We start from the raw sequence: 24,022 nt of genomic DNA on the forward strand, positions 1-24,022 counted from the left end.
ATTCGACATTCACAATCTGAGTTGGCAGTTGTTGAAACTTGTTGCTGATTTGCTACATGATTTGCAACATCTTCTTCAGTAGGCATTCCTTCATAATAGTATGCAAATGTCTTTTAGTCTTCTGGTTCTTTTGTAGTTTCAGCATCATGTGCTTCTGTAAATTCATCAAAATTCACATTTTCACTTTCCACAATTTTGTTAGTGTTAGTAATTAAACACTTGTAAGCTTTATTTCTTGTGGAGTAACCAAGGAATATACCTTTTTGGCTCTATTCATCAATCTCTCTACTCCTAACATCTTTAAGAATATAGCATTTTCTTGAAAATACCTTAAAATATTTCACATTAGGTGGATGACCATACCATAGTTCAAAAGGTGTAGAGTGAGTACCTTTCTTTAATTGCACACGATTCAATGTGTATATTGCAATACTCACAGCTTCTCTCGAGTATTTCAGGGAAACATTTTTCTCCATCATTAGTGTTATGGCATAGTCCATTATAGATCTATTTCTTCTTTTAGCAATTTTATTTTGTGGATGGGTTCTAGGTGCTAATGTTTTTCTTTTGATTCCTCTATCATTGTAGAACATCTCAAATTCATGTGAAGTGAATTCACCTCCTCTGTCTAATCTCAAGCATTCCAAGCTCTTACCTGTTTCTTTCTCAACTCTTGACAAGTACCATTTAAACATTTGAAAACTATCTAATTTTTGTTTTAGAAACATGACTATCATCATTCTAGAGTAATCATCAACAAGCAGCATAATATACATGTCTCCTTTATAGCTTTGCACCTCAATAGGTCCACACAAATTAGTATGAACAATTTCAAGTATTTTCTTAGAGGTATAAGGTTTACTTTTAAAGCTTGATTCTGTCATCTTGCCTAGTTGACATTGTTTGCACATTATATTTTCTAGTTTCTTCAATTTAGGAAAACCTCTAACTCTTTTCATGTTACTTATAATAATCAGATTATCAAAGTTAACATGACATAATCTCTTATGCCAAACCCATACATCATCAAATTTTGCAATAAGACAAGTAGCATCTTCTATATCTCAATAGAATAGATTACTCCTAGTTTGATCACCTTTTCCAATCAAATTTTCATTTATATCATATATCTTGGCTGATTTTTTTCAAACTCAACTTTGCACCCCAAATTATTCAATTGTGACACACTTAAAAAGTTATAATTCAATCCTTCAACATAGTATGCATTGTCACATGAAATCTTGTCTATAAGCTTAATAGACCCTTTTCCTTTTATTGAACATAGTGCATCATTACCAAATCTTACACTATTTCCATTATAACAAGTTAAAGTAATGAACTTACTTTTGTCTCCAGTCATGTGATGTGAGCATCCACTATCAATGATCCATTTGTCATTCTTGTTAACACAAGTCATAAGTGCAGTAGCTTCATCCTCATCTGACTCATCTTTCATTGCAACATATACCACTTCATCATCATTTTCATTAGAGTTTTTCTCATCAGAAATGTAGCATGACTTCTTGCCTTTATCTCTATAGTCTCTTCCATCATCTTCTCTTCTATTTCTATGCTTGTTCCCTTCTCTGAAGTTTTTCTTCTATGTACATCTTGTTGCAATATGACCAACTTCATTGTAATTAAAACAAATGATGGGCAACTTACTTTTAAATTTACCTTTTCCTTTGTGAAATCTTCTGGCTAGCAATGCTTCCAATTGTTCAATGTCTTCCTCATATGTGCTGATGTCACTAGATGCATAATTTATCTTTCTTTTCTTCTTCTTTGGCTTCACCTCCTTAGAATCTTTTAGTAACAATTTTGCTTTGAAGGCCAATTCAATACTTTCTGGATAGTAGTTGTCAAAATTTGATAACTCAAAGGCAGTGAGTCTTCCTACCAAACCTTCAACGGTTAGATCATTCCTTGGCATACATCTTAACTCCTAGATTGTAGACACTCTAATGGCATTCATAGGCAACAATGTTATCAAAAGTTTACTTAGCACAGTATCATCATCTATCTTACCAGTTGCACCTTTTATTGCACTAACTTCTTTTATTCTAGCAACATATTGAGCAATGTTTTCACCTTCTTCCATTCTCATGTCATCAAACTTACCTCTTAGGCTCTCTGACTTGGCTCTTTGAACATTTTTTTCTCCTCCATAGATAATGGTTAGGGCATCCCACATCTACGTTTCAATTTTAAGTTCCTTAATGTCATCAAACTCAGCATAGCTTAGGGCAAAGGAAATCTCCAACATTGCCTAATTATGCTCTTTCGTTTTCTTCAAGTCTTTGGAAGTTAGGGCACCTGCTGGATCAACATGTTCTATCATAATGCGAGTTTGTACATAATCTCCAAGTCCTCCAAGATGTAGCTTCATCAAATTTTTCCATGCAAAGAAGTAATCTTTGTTTAGCTTGGGTACCTCTCTTTTTGACATCCTGATCTCTATGATTATAGTACCTTGAAACTAATCCTCTTAAGAAATTGCACTCTAATACCAATTGTTAGAATTCTTTTAGAATAATTGAGAGGGGGGGGGCGGGGGGGTGTGGGTGGTGAATTAGTTATTCAATGTCCAGATGTCCAAATAAAACTTTTCACAATTCAGTGAACCATTTTAACATCCTTAACCATGCATGCACTCATTGTGTGTAAACCAAAATTGATATGTTACTGTTAAACTAACATGCAAAAATGTAAATCATAAAACACAACACATCCATCAGTACACTTGACACAATGATTTAACATAGAAACCCAATTTGATAAAAACCACCAGTAATGTGCTACTCCTTTCTCACTCTTCTGAAGTGATGCCCTATTAAAGGCCAACCCTATTAATGGTTACAACACACACTGTTAAATATGACCCAATTAAGGGATTTCAATCACCCTATTAAAAATGAACCTTGTTAGAGGACTTTAGGACATTCACTTGGAATGCCACCCTATTAAAGGATTTTCTAATGACTATTAAGTCAACCTTTCTCCAAAGGATTTACCCTAATCTGATACAATTGTTAGAGAGTAACAATAGATTTTTCATCTGATACAACTTACAACCTTACTTGTAGATTATAGATCACTATTTAGTCCTAACCTCTACTTGGCTTCCCATCTTTGTAGTTCTGATAGCTTGTTTACCCTTCAAACATTTATCCTTCTCTAGACTTCTTTCTTAGCTTGCTATGGCAAACTTCTTTACTTGGGTCACTTGATGAAGAAAACCATATTTCTTCTCCTTGTCAAATTTTCACATCCAAAAACTCTCTAACCTCCAACCAACCTTCATGACTAGATCTCTACATATAGGGAATTATAACTCTTTTTTCGACTCATTATCCATCTCAAAAATTAGGGTTTTTGATGGATTAGGTAGGATACAATGTATATACCCCATATCTTATCTTTTCTAGAAAATTCTCCTAAAATCCATTTGAATTCACCTTCAAAATGGTTTCCATAAGATTTTGTGCCTCCAGCTCATCAATCTTATCTTCCTCCTAATTTACAAGTTCCAAGAAAACAAAATTGTTTTCTTTTATTTGGCAAATCTTCAATCTTTTTCATAATGCAATAGCCCAAGATTATCAATTTACTAATGCTTGGCACATATTGTATTACACAACATGTACTATAAAATTACTTGGCATTAACTCGATTTTAGTGGTGCTCAACATCTACTACCTTGCTCGGCATCTACAAACTTGCTCAACATCCATTAGAAATTGATTTCACTTGGCTCTAACTAATATTTTACTCAGCTTGCACTAACATTTCTTAGCACCTTCTATCAACTTGGTCAAGCTTAGAAAATGAACTTTGTCCAACCATTTTCATCTGAACTTTTTAAGTGTAGCCAATCATTTTGTAACCTCAACTAGATCATTAGTATATTATGTTATCATTTTCTTAACTGATTCTTGCACTTCAATACATAATCATAACTCAACCTTTCTTCTAGGTACTTTTGTTACATCTTGTTGATCAAATCCTCTTCATCAATCAATTAAGTGATAGTGCTTGAAATATATAAGCAATTATCTTACCAACATATAGCAAGTTTCACATCAGTGAAAAAACAATTATTAAAAACACTTCTTCAATAATAACAATCTTTCTACTCAAATGATCTTTTCAATCATATATCAACACCTATGTCCCCTAAAGACATATGTTGTAGTGAAATATGTTGAAAGGGGTCATAGGTTATTCTCTGACCCCTTTCAACCCATATAAACAATTCTAATATGTTCCTAGGTGTCCTGGGACACCTAGTGACATATGTTGTCATGAAATGTGTTGAAAGGGATCATAGGTTATCCTATTAGCCGTTTCGACCCATATAAATTATTATAATAAGTAACTAGGGGTCTTGGGACCCCAAGGGACATGTATTGTCATGAAATGTGTCGAAAGAGGTCATAGATTATCCTATTACCTCTTTTGACCCATATAAATGATTGTAATATGTCCCTAGGGGAATTGGGAACCCTAAAGACATATGTTGTAATGAAATGTGTTGAAAGGGGTCCTAGGTTATCTTATGAGCCCTTTCAACCCAGATAAATGATAATAATAAGTCCCTAGGGGTCCTAGGACCCCTAGAGACATATGTTGTAATGAAATGTGTCAAAAGGGGTCATAGGTTATACTATGACCCCTTTCAAACCATAGAATGATTATAATATGTCTCGAGGGGTCCTATGTCCCTTAGAGACATATGTTGTAATGAAATATGTTGAAAGGAGTCATAGGTTATCTTATAACCCCTTTCAACCCATATAAACAATTCTAATATGTCCCTAGGGATTCTAAGACCCCTAGAGACATATGTTGTCATGAAATGTGTCGAAAGGGGTCAAAGGTTATCATATGACCCATATAAATGATTGTAATAAGTCCTTAGGGGTCCTGGAACTCCTAGGGACATATGTTGTCATGAAATGTGTCAAAAGGGGTCATAGGTTATACTATGACCCGTTTTGTCCCATATAAATGATTATAATATGTCTCTAGGAGGTCCCTAGGGGTCTTGAGAACCCTAGAGACATATGTCTCCATGGGTCCTATGAACCTTGGAGACATGTTGTAAAGAAATGTTTCAAAAGGGGTCATAGGTTAACCTATGACCCATTTCAACCCATATAAATGATTATAATATGTCCTTAGGGGTCTTGGGACCCCTAGAGACATATGTTGTAATGAAATATGTCCAAAGGGGTTATAGGTTATCTTATGACCTCTTTTGACCCATATAAACAATTCTAATATGTCCCTAGGGGTCCTGCGACTCTACAGGCATATGTTGAAATGAAATGTGTTGAAAGGGGTCATAACTTATCCTATGACCCCTTTAAACCCATATAAACAATTATAATATGTCCCTAGGGGTCCTAGGACCCCTAGAGACATATGTTGTAATTAAATGTGTCAAAATTGGTCATAGGACATCCTATGGCCCATTTTGACCCATATAAATAATTACAATATGCCCCTAGGGGACCTATGACCCCTAGAGACATATGTTGTAATGAAATGTGTCAAAAGGTGTCATAGGTTATCCTTTGATGCCTTTCAACCCAATAAATGATTATATTATGTCCCTATGGGTCTTGGGACACCTAGAGGCCTATGTTGTAATGAAATGTGTTGAAATGGGTCATGGGTTATCCTATGACCCCTTTTGCCACCTTTTGCCACGTATAAATAATTCTAATATGTCCCTAGGGGTCTTGGAACAACTAGAGATGTATGTTGTGATGAAATGTGTTGAAAGGGGTCATAGGTTATCCTATGACCCATTTCAACCCATATAAATGATTATAATAAGTCCCTAAGGGTCCTCAGACCCCTAGGGACATATGTTGTCATGAAATGTGTTGAAAGGGGTCATAGGATAACCTATGACCCCTTTTGCCCAATATAAATGATTATAATATGTCCCTAAAGGCCTTGGGACCCATAGAGATATATTTTGTAATGAAATGTGTCGAAAGGGGTCATAGGTTATCCTATGACCCCTTTTGACTCATATAAATGATTTTATTATATCCCTAGGTGTCCTAGGACCCCTAGAGACATGTGTTGTAATGAAATGTGTCAAAAGGGGTTATAGGTTATACTATGACCCTTTTCAAACTATAGAAATGATTATAATATGTCCCTAGGGGTCCTATGTTCCCTAGAAACATAGGTTGTAATGAAATATGTCGAAAGGGATCATAGGTTATCTTATGACCCTTTTCAACCCATATAAATTATTCTAAGATGTCCTTAGGGGTCTTGGGACCCCTAGAGACATATATTGTCATGAAATGTGTTGAAAGTGGTCATAGGTTATCCTATGACTCCTTTCAACCCATATAAATGATTAAAATATGTCCCTAAAGGTCTTAAGACCCCTATAGACATATGTTGTAATGAAATGTGTCGAAAAGGGTCATAGGTTATACTATGACCCCTTTCAAACCATGAAAATGATTATAATATATCCCTAGGGGTCTTGTGACCCCTAGAGACATATGTTGTAATAAAATCTATCAAAAGTGGTCATAGGTTATGCTATGAACCATTTCAACCCATATAAATTGTTATAATATGTCCCTAGGTGTCTTGGGACCCCTAGACATATATGTTGTAATGAAATGTGTCAAAAGGGGTCTTAGGTTATCCTATGACCTCTTTCAACCCATACAAATGATTCTAATATGTCTGTAGGGATCCTAAGACCCCTAGACATATATATTGTCATGAAATGTGTTAAAAAGGGTCATAGATTATCCTATGACCCCTTTTGACTTATATAAATGATTATAATATGTCCCTAGGGATCCTAGGAACCCTAGAGACATATGTTGTAATGAAATGTGTAGAAAGGGGTCATAAATTTTCCTATGACCCCTTTCAACCCATATAAATGATTATAATATATCCTTAGGGGTCCAGTTCCCCTAAAAATATATACTGTAATGAAATGTGTCAAAAGGAGTCATAGGTTATCGCATGGCCCCTTTTGACTCATATAAATGATTATAAGATGTTCCTAGGAGTCCTCGAACACCTAGGGACATATGTTTTCATGGAACATGTTGAAAGGGGTCATAAGGTTATCCTATGACTCCTTTCGACCCATATAAATAATTATAAAATGTCTCCAGAGTTCTTAAGACCCCTAGAGATATATGTTGTAATGAAATGTGTCAGAGGGGTCATAGGTTATACTATAATCTCTTTCAAACCATAGAAATGATTATAATATGTTCCTAGGGGTCCTATGACCTCTAGAGACATATGTTGTAATGAAATATATTGAATGGGATCATAGGTTATCCTATGACCCCTTTCGACCTATATAGACAATTCTAATATGTCCCTAGGTGTCTTGGGCTCCCTAGAGACATATGTTATCTTAAAATGTGTCAAAAGTGGTCATAGGTTATCCTATGACCCCTTTCGACCCATATAAATGATTATAATATGTCCCTAGGGGAGCTGGGACCCCTAGGGACATATGTCATCATGAAATATGTCAAAAGGGGTCATAAGGTTATCCTATGACTCCTTTCGACCTTTATAAATGATTATAATATGTCCCTATGGGTAGTAGGACCCCTAGAGACATATGCTGTAATGAAATGTGTTGAAAAGTGTCATAAGTTAACCTATGACACCTTTCAACCCATACAAACAATCATAATATATCCTTAGGGGACCTAGGATCCCTAGAGACATATGTTATAATGAAATGTGTCAAAAGGGGTCATAGGACATCCTATGACCCATTTTGACCCATATAAATGGGTCCTATGACCCATTTTGACCCATATAAATGGGTCCTATGACCCCTAGAGACATATGTTGTAATGAAATATGTTGAAAGGGGTCATAGGTTATCCTATGACCCCTTTTGACCCATATAAACAATTCTTATATGTCCCGAGGGGTCCTAGCACCCCTAGAAACATATGTTGTAATGAAATGTGTGTAAAGGGGTCATAGGTTATCCTATGACCCATTTTGACCCATATAAATGATTCTAATATGTCCTTAGGGGTTCTAGGACCCCCTAGAGACATATGTTATCATGAAATGTGTCGAAAGGGGTCATAGGTTATCCTATTACCGCTTTTGACCCATATAAATGATTATAATATATTCCTATGTTCATGGGACCCCTAGAGACATATATTGTCATGAATTGTGTCAAAAGGGGTCATAGGTTATCCTATGATCCTTTTGACTCATATAAATGATTATAATATGTTTGTAGGGGTCTTTAGAGCCCTAAAGACATATGTTGTAATGAAACGTGTCGAAAAGGGTCACAGGTTATCATATGACCCCTCTTGAACCATATAAATGATTATAATATGTCCCTAGGGGTCATAGGACCCCTAAAGACATGTTATATTGAAATGTGTCAAAAAAGGTCATAGGTTATACAATGACCCCCTTCAAACAATAAAAATGATTGTAATATGTCCCTAGGGGTCCTAGGACCCCTAGAGACATATGTTGTAATTAAATGTGTTCTAATTTATGTCCTTAGGGTTTCTAGGACCCCTAAGAACATATATTGTCATATAATGTATTAAAAGGGGTCGTGGGGTACTATATGACCCCTTTTGACTCATTTCAACACATGATATATTTTTTTAGGGGTTATAGGACCCCTATCAACATATGCTATCATTTAATGGATCAAAAGGGGTCATAGGGAACCTTATGACCTCTTTTGGCCCATTCTAACACATGTTGTATGTTCCTAGGGGACCTAGGACCCCTAGGGACATACATGATGTGTTATAATGGGTAAAAAGGGGTCATAGGACATGACATGACACATTTCAACCTATTACATGACAAAATACATTCATAGGGTTTGTAGGACCCCTAATGACATACATGTTGTGTTCCAATGGTTGGTATTGGGTTAAATGATATCCTATGACCCATTTTGACCCTTTACATGAAAAAATATGTTCTTGTGGGTCCTAAGACCTCTAGGGACAAACATATTGTGTTGAAATGGGTTGAAAGGGGTCATAGGTTAATTTCAATCAAATACATGACAACTTATGTCCGTAGAGATCCTAGGGTCCCTAGGGACATATATGTTGTGTTCCAATGGTTAGAAAGGGGTAATAGGGTATTCTATGACCCCTAGGGACATACCTCTTATATTCGAATAGGTAGAAAGGGGTCATAGGATATTCTACGACCCCTTTTGACACATTACATGAAAACATATGGTCCTAGGGGTCCTAGGATCCTTATCATCATGTGTGTTGTGCTCCAATGGGTCAAATTTTGACCCATTACATGATAACATATATTCTTAGGGGTCATAATACCCTAGGGTCATACATGTTGTGTTCCAATGGGTCAAAAGTGGTCATCAGATACCCTATGACCCCTTTTGGCCCATTACATGACAACATACATTCCTAGGGGTTCTATGACCCATAGGAATGTATGTTGCCATGTAATGGCTTGAAAGGGTCATAGGATACTCTATGAACCCTTTCGACCCATTGGAACACAACATATATGTCTATAAGGGTCCTAGGACCCCTAAGAACAAATGTTATCGTGTATTAAGTCGAAAGGGGTTATATGATACTCCATAACCCTTTCTACCCACTAAAACACAAGATATGTCCCTAGGCATCCTTTGACCCTTAGGGAGATATGTTGTCATATAATGGGTCAAAATGGGTCGCAGGGTATCCCATGACCCATTTGGACTCATTGGAACACATGTATGTCCCTTGTGAGACCCATAGGAACATATATCATCATATAGTTTACTAACTTAGGTTACTAATATATATAATATATAGTAATAATATATATGATATATAATTAGGGTATCCCATGACCCATTTGGACACATTGGATGACATGTATGTCCCTAGGGGGACCCCTACGAACATACATAATCATATAGTTTATTAACTTAGGTCAATAATATATATAATATATAATAATAATATATATGATATGTAATTATATAATAATATATAATAAGTAATAACTATATATAAATAGTTATATAATAAATAATAATAATTATTTAATACTATATAATAAATTTTAGTAAATATATATAATAATTGGTCCCCCCTTTGAGTTTAGTAAATAAAAATCAATATTTATCTTAAAAATTGGTCCCCACTCCCTTTACATTTGAATTTGGCACCATAATTTGGGAATATAAATTGGATACCTGTTCCCAAATCAGATGCCCGTTCTCAAATCAAATATTCGTTGTCAAATCGGATATCTGATTAGGCAAGCCATTGCATTTTTTATTTGGTACTAGGATGGGTGGAAAAAAGTCAAAGCGCATTTTGAAAAACTTTTAGGCATTTCAAAACTACATGTTTTTCACATCGCCACTTTTTGGCACACCATGATCCTACACATACCCTATATACTTGATGTATGTCGTAATGGGGGGATCTTAATTACTCCATCCATCCATGCATCTAGTTTTTTCATCTCTCTTTTTGGGGGAGGGTGTTTCCCATGAGGTTTTCCCTATTTTTTTTTCTTTATGAGAGATTGCATTTCATTATGTATATGGGTACCTAACATGGCCTAGTAGCCAAGACCCATCATCAACAACCTAATCAACAACCTAAATAAATAGGGTAATTGAGGTGGAAAAAAATGGAAATAATGGAGAGCTCTCTTCATAGCACTACTAACCAGAGCTTCAATATTATCAAAGCCTTAAATGATGATATCAGATAGTTGCATACAATGATGAAGGTTAACACAAGGGTAAAATATGACATGGGAAATGAGAACAATGAGGAAACAAAAGATGATGTCAACCCCCAAGATGAGAGCCTAAGCAATAGAACAATATTGAACAAGAAGAAGAGGGATAAGGTAGACTCTCCTCATGATATTTAGATGATTAGTGAAGTGGTAGAGATAATAGAAATGTTGGAGCTCAAGGCTACTAAGCTAGTCAAAAATACGGTGCCTTGATTGGTTCCCTTGGCTTTTTTTAAATTTTCCTTTGGTTTTTAGTTTGTTAGGCTTTCCTACTCTTTCAGAGGTAGTGTTTTATTTGGCATGTTCTCCTAGCCTTCTATGGCTTTTTGTTTCTTTGTTGTTTAGCATCATGCTTCAGACTTAAGGTCAGTTTCTTTTGTTGACTATTGGGTTTTAGGCACCTGTTAAAACTTGTTTTACTTAATAAAAAAAATTCATTAATAAAAAATTAAACAACCTCAACAGATATCAACATCAAATTTGAAAAATTCATTTCCTCTTTTATAACAATAAAAGGGCCAAAAACTACCTCTTAATAACTCGCTCTTCTTCCCTTGGGAGGAAGCCACCAAGAATTCATCTAGAAAAAGAATAAGAATGAAAATTGGGGGACTAATACACTCCTAATACATTAGAAATATGAGGAAGGGAAAAAATCTCATCTTCCCCCTTCAATACTCAAAAGTATTATTGTATAAAGGTTTTATTTTTTAATATTCCTTCTATCTTCTCCTTTGTAGGCATATAATAAATATTAACTTCACCATCCAACACATTTCGCTAATTTAAAATGATACTTGATAGATATATGTTTGTTTTTTCAACATTATTAGATTCTTGGACATGAGCATATAACATTGTTCTTATCACATGTGATTGAAAATGGCTCATAAAACATAAAACTTATAATCTTGAAAGTCTATTTCATGCATGAAACTTTAGTACAACATAAGGATATTACAACATACTATTATTTGATAGTAGATAACATTATAAAGTCATACTTCTTTCTTGACCAAGAAACTAATCATAAGCCAAGAAAGTAAGGTCCACAACTAGTACTTCTTTTTTATCCAAATAGCATTTCTAGTTGACATGTCTATATAAATTGTCAGAGTAAAATATGATCTTTTGAATACCACAAAATAAACTCTTCTATTCCTTTTAGATGTATGAATAGACTTTTCATTTCCATAACATGTGATTCTTTTAGTTCTTGTTGAAATTGGATGCCAACCATACTACATACACAATATTTCATCTCTCAATAGTTAGGTACAATAATTATCTAATGATTGATGTTAGAATGTTTATAATAACTGAGAGGGGGGTGAATCAATTATCCAAAGTCTAGATGTCTTGATTGATCAAAAAAACACTTAAACCACTTCAGATCTAAGTATCCATTAGCTTAGCCTCTATAGAAGATCATCAATAACATCAAATAATATTTCAATGTCCCAATGTCCTAATAATAATAGACTTTTAGAATGTAAAATATTAACAGAAATCATTACAGATAACATCCATACAATTTTGACACTAGGATTTAATGTGGAAATCCAATTTGAAATAAACCAGCAGAAACATGTCACCAATATTTTCACTCTTCTGAAGTGAGCTTTGTTAGGAGCCAACCCTATTAAAGGTTAAAAAAAAACACTGTTAAATGTGACCTTGTTAAAGGATTTAATCACTCTATTAGGAGTGGCCTTGTTAGAGAACTTTAGAAAATTCCATTAGAGTTCCACCGTGATTAAAGGATTTACAAATTATTGTTAGCTCAACCTTGATTAAAGAATTTCAATAATGATATAATGGTTAGAAAGTAACAACAAGTTTTGATCTAACAAATACAACTCACTTTGCAAATACAAATCATAATTCATCTCAAATTATGATCCACTAACTATCCTTCATTGTTATCTCAATCTTTGATTCACTTGTCAACCCATCGAGCAATCACTCTTCACCTCTTCTCAACTCTTCTCAGCCCCTTGCTTAAGTTTTCGAATTAATAGCATCAAAAAATGCGCCAACCTTATTAGGTCTTCACTAGCTATGCTAACCTCGACAACCTTTTAGATAAGCGCTTGTATCTCCTTAAATAGGTAATTATGATCTTTTGTCACTTAAACATCATCATATATCTTAGGGTTTTGATTAGATTGAACACATATAATGAATCTGTCCACCTTCATGTTCATCATCTTCTTTTCTGGAAATTTCTTTTTCAAATTAATCCATTAACCTCTTACCTAACCCTTTCCTTGCATTAAATGTTCTAGGTAATCCATCATTGTCTTCAACATGCTTTACATATTCCAAGAAATCAACTCTATTGGATGGAACTGATGATTTTTTTATAAACTGCCAAATGTTGTCTCTTGACCAACACTATGTCCTAATGCTTGGTCATCACTAGATTACTCGATCCCTGCCAAATTTATGTTTGGTACATATACTAATGCTTGGTCAATAGTGATGTTTGATCAAAACTATCATCACTTAGCATTAACTTCAAGTTCCTTAATCTTCTACTCTTTTTCTCGATCAAGCCTATGCATTTAGTCAATCTTTGATTACTTCTTCAAGGCTTCAATACAACTATCCTCTTTACTTGTAGCTTGATTAAACAATCAATTTATCTTTTAAAAGTTTATCTAATCAAGTGCCCATTGTAGTTCCTCTCATAACTTAACATTTCCTTTAGGTGTTATTGTTATATCCAACTTCTCAATCATCTTCATCAGTCATCTAGATATGGCACTCAAATTAGATAGAAAATTGTCTTACTAGTAAGGTTGGACATCAATGGCTACATAATAACAATTGTTCCAATTGTAGTTTCCAACAATTGATCTATAATTTCTTTCATTTTATTGTAGTGAATCATCATCCTTTGTTAGCTTAAAACCAATAAGGATAGGAGTATATACTATTTTGGATTTTTTCAAGCCAAACTTCTTCAATAATTGCTTGACATACTTGGATTGAAAAATTAAAATGTATTTACTATTCTAGTTTATTTTTTTTAGTATAATAAATGAATTCAAATAACCAATTTTAGACATGTAAAACTCTTTTTGTATCTCTTGTACAATTTTTATGTACAAATCTTCCTTTCCTTCAAAGATAATATCATCAACATGCACAATAACAATGAAGACGTGATCTAAATAAATATTATATTATAGGTTACTCCCTACATAAAATTTCAAATACTTCTATCCATTAAAGTATCTATATAGTCTCCCATACCAAGCTCTTGGTTCCTTCTTACAACCATACAATGCCTTCTTCAAATTAAATGCTAGTTATGGTTCTTATACTTCTAAAACCTTTCATATTCTCAATATAATTTTTTTTAAATTTCTATATATGGTGAATTGTGAAGCAATGAAATTGGTCTCAATATAACACATTACCCAACACCTCAAGAAGGATAGGGTCAAGGAGAAGGATCCTTTCTAAAATAATCAAGCGATTATTAGATCTTAGTAAGTTAATGAAATCCCAATGATAGAGGAACACTAACACAATCCAAGATCTAATGAATATGGAAATAGATAAAAGAATGTCTAATTCCTTGAGATCCTAACAAGTATAGAAGATAAATTATTCTAAACTTAGGAAAAAGAAAGAAGAATGAATATTAGATATAAAATTTCCATTACTAAATTGATTAAAGAAAATAAAGTACTTACTTTACAAGATGACAAATATTTGGATCTGAATTTTTGCTCCTTGTTCCAAACAACAAATGAACTTGGTTCTAGACATGAAATTGCAAGATCTACAAAATCTATAAATCATTCACCTCTAGGTAAGAGTTTACTTGCAAAGGTAGTGTCAATATAGGCCAAGATCAATCTCTCAAGGTAGGGGCATAGTGTGTATATGACCTATGCTTTATCAAAAAACTAATTTTAGATCTCTAAAGTTCTATGAAAAGGTTATCTAAATCTTTGCTTTGTTCCACCTTCCTAGTTCTATTGATATCTAAAAATTGGTGTTTTATGTGGCTATATAGGGGTTTCCCTTAGTACATCCCCATTTTTGTGGTTCCCACATCCCCAAATAGTCATTGAATCTAAGTAAAAATGTGCATTTATTGTGCATGAGCTTTGAAAGTGCACAATCCCAATATCTTAATCCCTAGATCAAAACCCTAGCATGAAGATTCAACTTCAAATTGAAGATGAAGTGACAAATGTATAGATACGAGGATAACAAAGAAAACATACCAATACCCCAAGGATAAAGTAATCTAGGTCATACTCTTAATCCATAATTTCTACTCCATGATTGAATCTTTAATGCTTGAATGATGAATCAAATGACAAAGTGAAGAACTTTTTTGCTTCAAATAATTTTTCTATTATCATTAATTCTAATGGTATTCCTATGGGGGAGTATGTAAGCATTGTCAGAGATATGATTTGGTGCTTATGTGTTACATTAATGATAGTGTTTATCATTGATGTCACTATATGCTTTATTTTGTGAATATTACTAGAGTTGCAGAGGTAGATGGATTTGGTGTGGTCAACAGTCAATGAGATTGGTTTTGTACTCTTAGACATATATTCATACATGTGTATAGATTCTACTACTATGTGCATAGAAAGATATATGTAGTTATGACATAGTTATGTGGTGTTTCAGGAGGTAGCTTTTAGAGAGAGTTTCTTGAAAGTGGGTACTGGTAAATTAGTTGTATCTTTTAGCTAAGATGGAATTATGTTTAGAAAATTTAGAGGATGGTCATAGACATGTTCAAGATGTTATTTTTTAGATGGTGAAATTGGATATGCAGTTTGAGATAACTTATGAAGTCGGTTCAGCTTCTTGTAAGTAGACTATTGTCAATATCTTTGAAAAAGAGTTTAATTTTAATGTAACGTACATTGTAATATCTTAATAACATCCTATATTATCTATTTTAAATTGAGAAAATCTCAAGGCCAACTCCAGAATTTTTTTAGGTCTTGGTATAAAGGAAATTTTATTTCCTTGTGGATAAATGTGATCTAGTACAGATTTTTTAATCAGTGAGATCATTTTGTTGGTTATACAAACTTCAATGCAAATTATATTTGAATAGAGAAGAAAATGATGTTGAGAATATATTTTCAAATTCAAAGAAACTATATTGGAAAAGAACTTGTTGTTTAGTCAGGTCAAGAACTTGGATAGATTATCCTAAAGATTTTTTGGTGGAGACAATATGAGGTTTTTTAAATAGTGGGTTCAAGTTTCCTCCTTCCAACTCCTAATAGAGTTGGAATCTTCTAACAAGAATTCAAAGTCTCCTAACATGGACTCTTATGTACTAATTGTATTTAATTGGCTCATAATAGAGTCCATCCTTTTACAAGGAAATTTTATATTGGTACATCATCTTATGGGCATCATTCCCATAGGGTTTTCCCTTTTATCAAGGGTTTTTCTAGTTAACATATCTACTGTTATTATGCATGGTTATCTTTCTATGATTGTTTCACCTATTGTTTACATGTTTCAAAATTAATAAAGATATTGAGAGTTATTTTAAATGCATAATTGATCCACCACCCCACTCCCCCCCCCCCCCTACGGTGGACTCTTCATTTCCAACAATTGATATTAGACAATCATGCCCTTAAAAGAAACTTTTAACAACTTGAGGAGATCCATGAATTATTTAATGAAATAAAGTCTAAAGTTTGATGGAATTAATTATGAAGCTAGAAGAAGAAGATGAAGACTCACCTTCTATGCATATGTATGGAATTTTTCATTGGTTACATTCAATAAGAAGTTTTTGTTAGAATTTTTTAGAATAACTGAGAGGTGGGGGTGGGTGTGAATCAGTTATCCAAGGTCCAAATGTATAAGTAAAACTTTTCACAACTTAGTGAATCCATAAAACATTTATCATCATGCATGCATCCATAAGATTATGCAATCACTTAAAACTTATAGAAATGTAAATGTTGGCTCCTGATTTAACAGTTTTGGAAATAACCAAGAAACTAGACCAATACACCTAAGGTTAGAAAATTCCTATAATGGGTGCACTTGACTAAAATCTTGGGCCAACTATAAGGATAAATCCTTCTTCTTCTTCAGGCTCTTTTAGACCTAGGCAGGTGGACCTCAGATTCTTTATATGGTACCAGTGTAAAGGCATACAACTGAGTCTAGAAAAAATAGATAAAAGCCCTTAATCTTCTAGGTTTATACAAGCATTCATGGATGAAATAGCTAATAATAGAGCACATGAACCTGATAAACAAAGTGGGGGAAAACTTCTTTTAATTTTAAACACAAAAGGAAAGATGTTCATTTAAAATTGAAATGGTTTCTCAGCATAACCGGGTATGCAACAACAGAAGACATGTATCCTCCAAGCTGACTAGTCCCTTATCCATTGGGAATCAATTGAATCTTAACATAAAGATGGATACCTGAAACAAACTCATATTTTCAGGCATATGATCTATCTACTTGACTTGTAAAATAGACATCAGTATTCATCAAACTCTCATGCTTATGAAATTATCCTCCTAATGTAACCCACAATCTTATCAGCATAAACAAGCATTTACTTGGATCCTTGATCCAATAGAAAATTTATTCTAATATACAACCTTATTGCAACTGCCTCTAAGCTCTTTGTTCTCAAACACAGAAGAATGCAAGTAACAGAAGTAGGAGACAAGAATCAGAATGAAACTAAGAAGGTGAAATTATTTGTATTAATTTCATTGAAAACAATACATCATCTGCATGCAAGAACTTAGGAAATACACAAAGAATGACTATGTAATACAAATTCCTCAAAAGGAATACAATGTGTTGTTCATTACAGGAAAAATACTAAGAAGATTGGTATCACAACTTAAGATTGGAGCCAACCTTGTGGTCTCACAAGTCATAAAAATTGGAACCCTTACAATGAGTAGAGGAGGAAGATATATAGGAGAAGATATCTCAGGAAATGCAAGCTAAATTTGACGTTTGTCCAACTGAGAATGTCTTCAATCTGGAGTTGCTGAAACTGATCATCCTTCATCTACCTGCACTTGAAAAACCATAAATGATGCAAAATATCTAATATATCTCCACATAAAATATGCAAATATCTCTTTGAAGAAGATATCAGAATCATTACAAATATCTACTGAGGCTCAAAATCTGATCTCCATCATGTCTCAACTTTTTTTTCTGTGAAATTCAAATATTGTTGTTACCAAAATTCATCATTGCCCCAACTACATTTAGAAACCAACAAATCATCTTGAAACTTGCTGGAGAAGTTAAGAATGATGAAATTTTTTTTATATCTGGTTGCAGTTTCATCTACAACATTTAATTTTCACATCTCACTATGAAGACCCTGAAATCAAAAAAGCTCTTGTAGCTGCCATTGGCTGATACCTTTAAAAAAAATGACTGTAGAAATGGAAAGTTCACTCTCTCCCGGTTCCAACAGTATACTGTACTGCACATTTCTGATAAAAAATGCCCCTGATATGGCAATTTGAAAAACAGGCCTCCATGACTGAATCAAAACATTTAAAATGAATTTTTTTTTAAAGTATATAGTTTGGACTTATAAAAATTCTAAAAATTTGAAATTTTTCATTTGATGCGTTTGAAAATCCTCAGAATTTTCATTTGGTATTCACTTTTTTGTCTTCCTCAATCTGTTGTCACCATGTGTCAGATCCTGATTGCTTGTGATCTCTGAAAATATTAATTAATTAATTTCTTTTATCCATAATGTTCTCATTTCTTGTGAGATTGTGAGCATACAAAATTTTCTTTACGCTCTCACGCTTGGGCTTTGCTTTACGTCTTTACGATCTCAACGTAAGATCGGGCTCTTTGAAATATTCATTCATGACCATATGGGCACAGGACCCCTTTATGTTCTCATGGTAAAACTTTCTTTACAATCTCATGGGGACAATCGTATCATTGGGAACCCTGAAGAATTTATTTACGTGCCTACAAGCTTGCGTATACGCGGGACCCTTTAACAACTCCATTTTTATCTTTACGCTACCTTTGAAACGTAAGACCGAAGCCTTTTGAAATTTGCCTCACATCCTTATGCTAAACATTCCATTTTACGTTCATATAGGGTTTTCACTTTGCATGTGGTTGGAATGCCTTTCACTTTACCTTTACGCGCATCCACTCAGCCTCTTGCTTTATGTTCTTACGGCCTCAAACACCCTTCAAAATTTGACTTACGCTCTTACGAGCATGCTTGCCTTAGCGTATGATCAGAGCTCCTTCTCAACTAGCATCCCGCTCTTACATTTACCCTTCATCGTAGAAGCATAAAGCCCTTCATCTTCCTCTATTTACCATTTTATGCTTATACGCTATGACCAAACTCATAACCATAGAGCAAGGATAAAATAGCCTTTCGCTGCTATGCTGACCTTGCAAATGTAAGGGCGTAATGAAAAAATTGCCTCCTCCTTAGGTCATATGCCATGCGGGCTGGGCCCATCTGACAATTCAAAGGTCCCACTTGACACCTTTACTACTAAAATTGAGCTTTACAATTGTCTGCGAACTCAAAAGCATATGCAAAGAAACACCATTGAACCCTACTTTCGCTCTTATGGAATCCTTTTACCTGTAGAATTGTATGACCTCTCCTGCACCCTTCAGATCAAGTTTTATGCCATGCTGGGTATTACACCTTCACGCTATCCATTGAAATGTATATGCGTAGATCAAAACCCAATACCTCTCTGCCCTTCTGCACAAACTACTGACTCGTAACCCCATAGAACATGAAATACTTTATGTTTCTTTACTGCACTACAAAACGTGACCACGAAAACAAAAGAAAAAGGTATTTCGCTCTCACGTTAAACCTTACACCATAAGACCATAAAGGATGAACCTTAAGCATTTTTCAAATCTTTTTCGAAAAAAAAGAAAGGGAAACTAGGGTTTTCAGACTTAGGACAATTTTTGGGTTACATTGAGGGACAAACCCTGAGAGTTTAATAGAATCTAATAGGACATGAAACAGGGCACAACTAGGACAACCAAAAAACTTTCAGAATCACTTGCAAATAAAACCCTAGTCTGAAACAATTAAAACTCAAATGATTTTTCACTAAATTTTTCATAATTTCTACAAATGTGAAAAATTAGACCAACAGTAAACATGAAACATAAAAGATTTAGCAACACATTTGACACAATGATTTATGTGGAAACCCAATTTGGGAAAAACCATCAGTAACATGCTACTCTTTTTCACTCTTTTGAAGTGATTCCTTGTGAAAGATCAACCCTATTAATTGTTATAATACACACTATTAAATGTGACCTTGTTAAAGGATTTCAATCACCCTATTAGGAGTGAGCCTTGTTAGATAATTTTAGACCATTCACTTGGAATGTCACCCAGTTAAAGGATTTACAAATGACTAATAGGTCAACTTTAATCCAAAGGATTTACCCTAGACTAATACAATTATTAGAGAGTAACAATAAGGCTTGATCTGATAATAACTTACAACTCCATTTGTAGATTACAGATCTCTATTTCAATCCTCCATTCTACTTGGCTTTCACACATTTTAGCTCTAATAGCTTGTTCATTCTTCAAGAATTCAAACCCTTAAGCCTTCTTTCTTAGCATGCCAATGTAGACTCTTCATTTAGGTCACTTGATGAAGCAATACCCTTGACTTCTTGTCTTCCTTAGGTTCTTGCACATGACAACCCTTGCTTCTAACTAGTCATCCCTATAAATATATAATTAAGATCTCTTGTCATTCATTCTCCATCATTTAATTTAGGGTTAGGATAGATTAGGTAGGATTCAATAAATCTACCCATCATTCCATATCACTTCTAGAAACTTATCCTTCAATCCTCTTTGAATTCTCCTCAAAATGGTTTTCCATGAATTATTTGCCACCAGCTCATCAATCTTATCTTCCACTTGGTTTACACAATCCAAGAAAATAAACTTGTTGGCTAAGATCCATAAAATTCATGATCTTTTTAATAATGTGGACACTCGGCAATAACTTGCTTCTAATGCTTGACACATACTACATTTCTCGTCATCCTTTGTAAAATCACTTGGCACAAACTAAAGTTTACTGGTGCTCAGCATCAACTAAATTTTACTTAGTATGCACTATTTTTCTTGGCATACACTAAAATGAACTTTTACTCAACTCCAACTAATTTTTTTCTCAACTTGCACTAACTTTTCTCAGCACCCACTATTCGTTTGGTCAAGCTTAGTAGATAAACTTAGTTTAACTTGTTCTTCAAAACTTTCTTAGTGTAACCAACCTTTGCAACCTTAAGTAGATTATCAATGTACTGTGATATCACTATCTTAGCTTATTCTTGTACTTCCTTTTATATCATAACTCAACCTTTCATCTAGGTGCTATTGTTACATCTTTTGATCAAATCCTATTCATTAATCAAATAGGTAATAGTACTTAAATCATATAAGTAGTTGTCTCACCAAAAAAATAGAAAGTTTGACATCAGTGACAAAACAATGATTGAAACACATTTAGCATACTTGTATCAATCTATTTTCAACAATCTCCCTCTTTGGCATTGATGAAAAACTAAACTGATCAACCAAACTGACTAGGTTAATATAGTAAGACGAAAAAAATACCAAAAGAAAAATAATTCCTTGTATTGAAATCTCTCCCTCTATTAGCAACTTCCATCTTCTAAATAGGTTACAAAACTTTGATATGTCATCCTTATGACTCCCTCTAAATTACTTCTTATATCTCCCTTCTATAGTAGGTCCCTCTTACTAGGTAGATGTTATTAGCAGATACACTTTATTTTTGAGTAGTCATAATTTCTCCCTCTTTGTATCTATCTTCAATGTCTCATGTTCAGTTACTATCTCTCTCTTTTAAATCAGTTACTATCTCCCTCTTTAACAACAATGACAAAGACTTATCATCTTAATATGTAGATACAAACTTCTTAAATTTCTCCCTTTGTCACCTGGCTTGTGACTGATTTGTAGCTTCAACTTTTAGATTACTTTAGGTAGCTCCTAAAGTAAGATCCACTACATCAATTTTTAACATATGGCAATCAGCTTGTTTGATGCAGGGCACTCCTTTCATTACTTAGATAGCCTTTGATAGGGGTATCACACCTAGCTTACCTCTTAGATACTCACGAGCATCCTTGGGTAGTGCTTTTGTGAAGATAGCAATTTTCTCTTTTGTGTTAACATATTCCATCATCACCTCTTTATCTTGATCTAATTAACTCAAGTAATGATACTTGATTGCAATTTGCTTAGTTTCTGTGTGCAACACAGGACTCTTTGATATATTTATAGCAATTGTATTATCACAATAAAGTATCAATGGTTTTGTGATCTCTTCCTTCATATCTTTGAGTATTTTTTTGATTCATACAATGTTTGTAAAATTTATAGTAGCAGCAACATATTTAGCTTCAACAAAGGATTGTGAAGTGTAATTTTGTTTCTTGCTAGTTAATGTGACCAACCTCTTGTCTAAGAAAATTGCTCCTCCACTAGTGCTCTTTTTGACATCAATGTTTCCAACCCAATCAACATCAATATAGGCTCTTAATTCAAAATTATCATTTTCTTATATTATAGACCGTGTTCCTTAGTTCCTTTTAGATATCTCATTATTCTCTTTACAACCATCAAATGATTCTCCCTAGGATTAGTAGAGAATCTTACAACTATCCCTATAGATAATGCAATATCAGGTCTAGTGTGTACTACATATTTTAATTTTCCAGTCATAGACATGTATAATGGTTGAGTCACTTTAGTTGAATCATCATTCTTTGACAATTTATGTCCTATCACCATAGGTGTACTTACTAGTTTGGAATCATCTAATCCAAAAGTTTTCAATATCTCCTTGACATATGATGGAGATACAACCAAAGACCATAATGAACACACAGGAAAAGGGAAATATTATTATCAATGAAAAATTCCTATGGGCTTACAATAGTATGATTCTAGAGAAAGAAATCCTCCACACAGTACCTTCTCTCTAACTCCACTAATAACTACCTTTACGATGCCAGAAATGTTCTTAAATAGATCCCAATTCATTCAGGGTTAGGAATACATTCTATAATATGCCATTTGACATCCATCACCAAAATAGAAGGTTCCAAAAGTCACGTTAGAAGTCAGTGTAAAATTAGAAGAATCCAGAAATGATAGTCCAACTTTCGAGAGGCATAACTTTTGAACCAAGACTCCGATTGACGAACCGTTTACATTTTTGGAAAGATCTCAAAGTGCTCTACAACCCTATGGATAGGCTTTGCTCATCCCCCATTTTTATGCCCTGTACAATGACATTTATTTACCCAAATCTGAATTTGAAGTACTCTTAGGAGGTCTCCACAAAACTTAAAACTATAACAACTTTTTAACTATAGAGTCTTTTGACCTGATTCTTTTTCTGGAGCACTTTATATTACAAGTCTAATCATCCATCCAAATTACACCCTCTAAGTCATATAATTTTGGCTCTATTACAAAATAACCCATTTTTTGCATTTACACGTATCCCAAGGTGCTTAAAAACTCTAACCTAGAAAACTAATAGTGGAACTGTGAGAGTTGAAACCTTTATTTGATCCAAATGGCTATCTAGAAATAATAACACATTAAACAAAAACTATCTCTAAGCATATTTTTGGGTGATATAGGATTGCCCTTACACTACTGGATCCACCACCAAAATAGAAGATTCTAGAAGTCACGTTAGAAGTCAGTGTAAAATTAGAAGAATCCAAAAAATGGTAGTCCAACTTCTAGGAGGCATAACTTTTGTACCGGGACTCCAATTGAAAAATCATTTATATTTCTAGAAATCTCTCAAAGTGCTCTACAACCCTATGGATAGGCTTTTCTTGTCCCTCATTTTTCAGCCCCTTATGAGGCCATTTAGTGCCCCAAATCTGAATTTCAAGCGCTCTTAGGAGGTCTCCAAGAAACTTAAAATTGAAACAACTTTTTAACCGCAAAGTCTTTTAACCTGATTCTCTTTTTGGAGCACTTTATATTACAAGTATAATCATCCCTCCAAATTACACCCTCTAAGTCATCACAATTTTGTCTCTATTACAAAATAACCCATATTGTACATTTACATGTATCCCACGGTGCTTAAAAACTCTAACCTAGAAA

Source organism: Cupressus sempervirens, chromosome 3, assembly GCF_028749045.1.
Source record: "Cupressus sempervirens isolate cs-2001-9-10 chromosome 3, ASM2874904v1, whole genome shotgun sequence".
In the NCBI taxonomy this organism is placed as follows: Eukaryota; Viridiplantae; Streptophyta; class Pinopsida; order Cupressales; family Cupressaceae; genus Cupressus; species Cupressus sempervirens.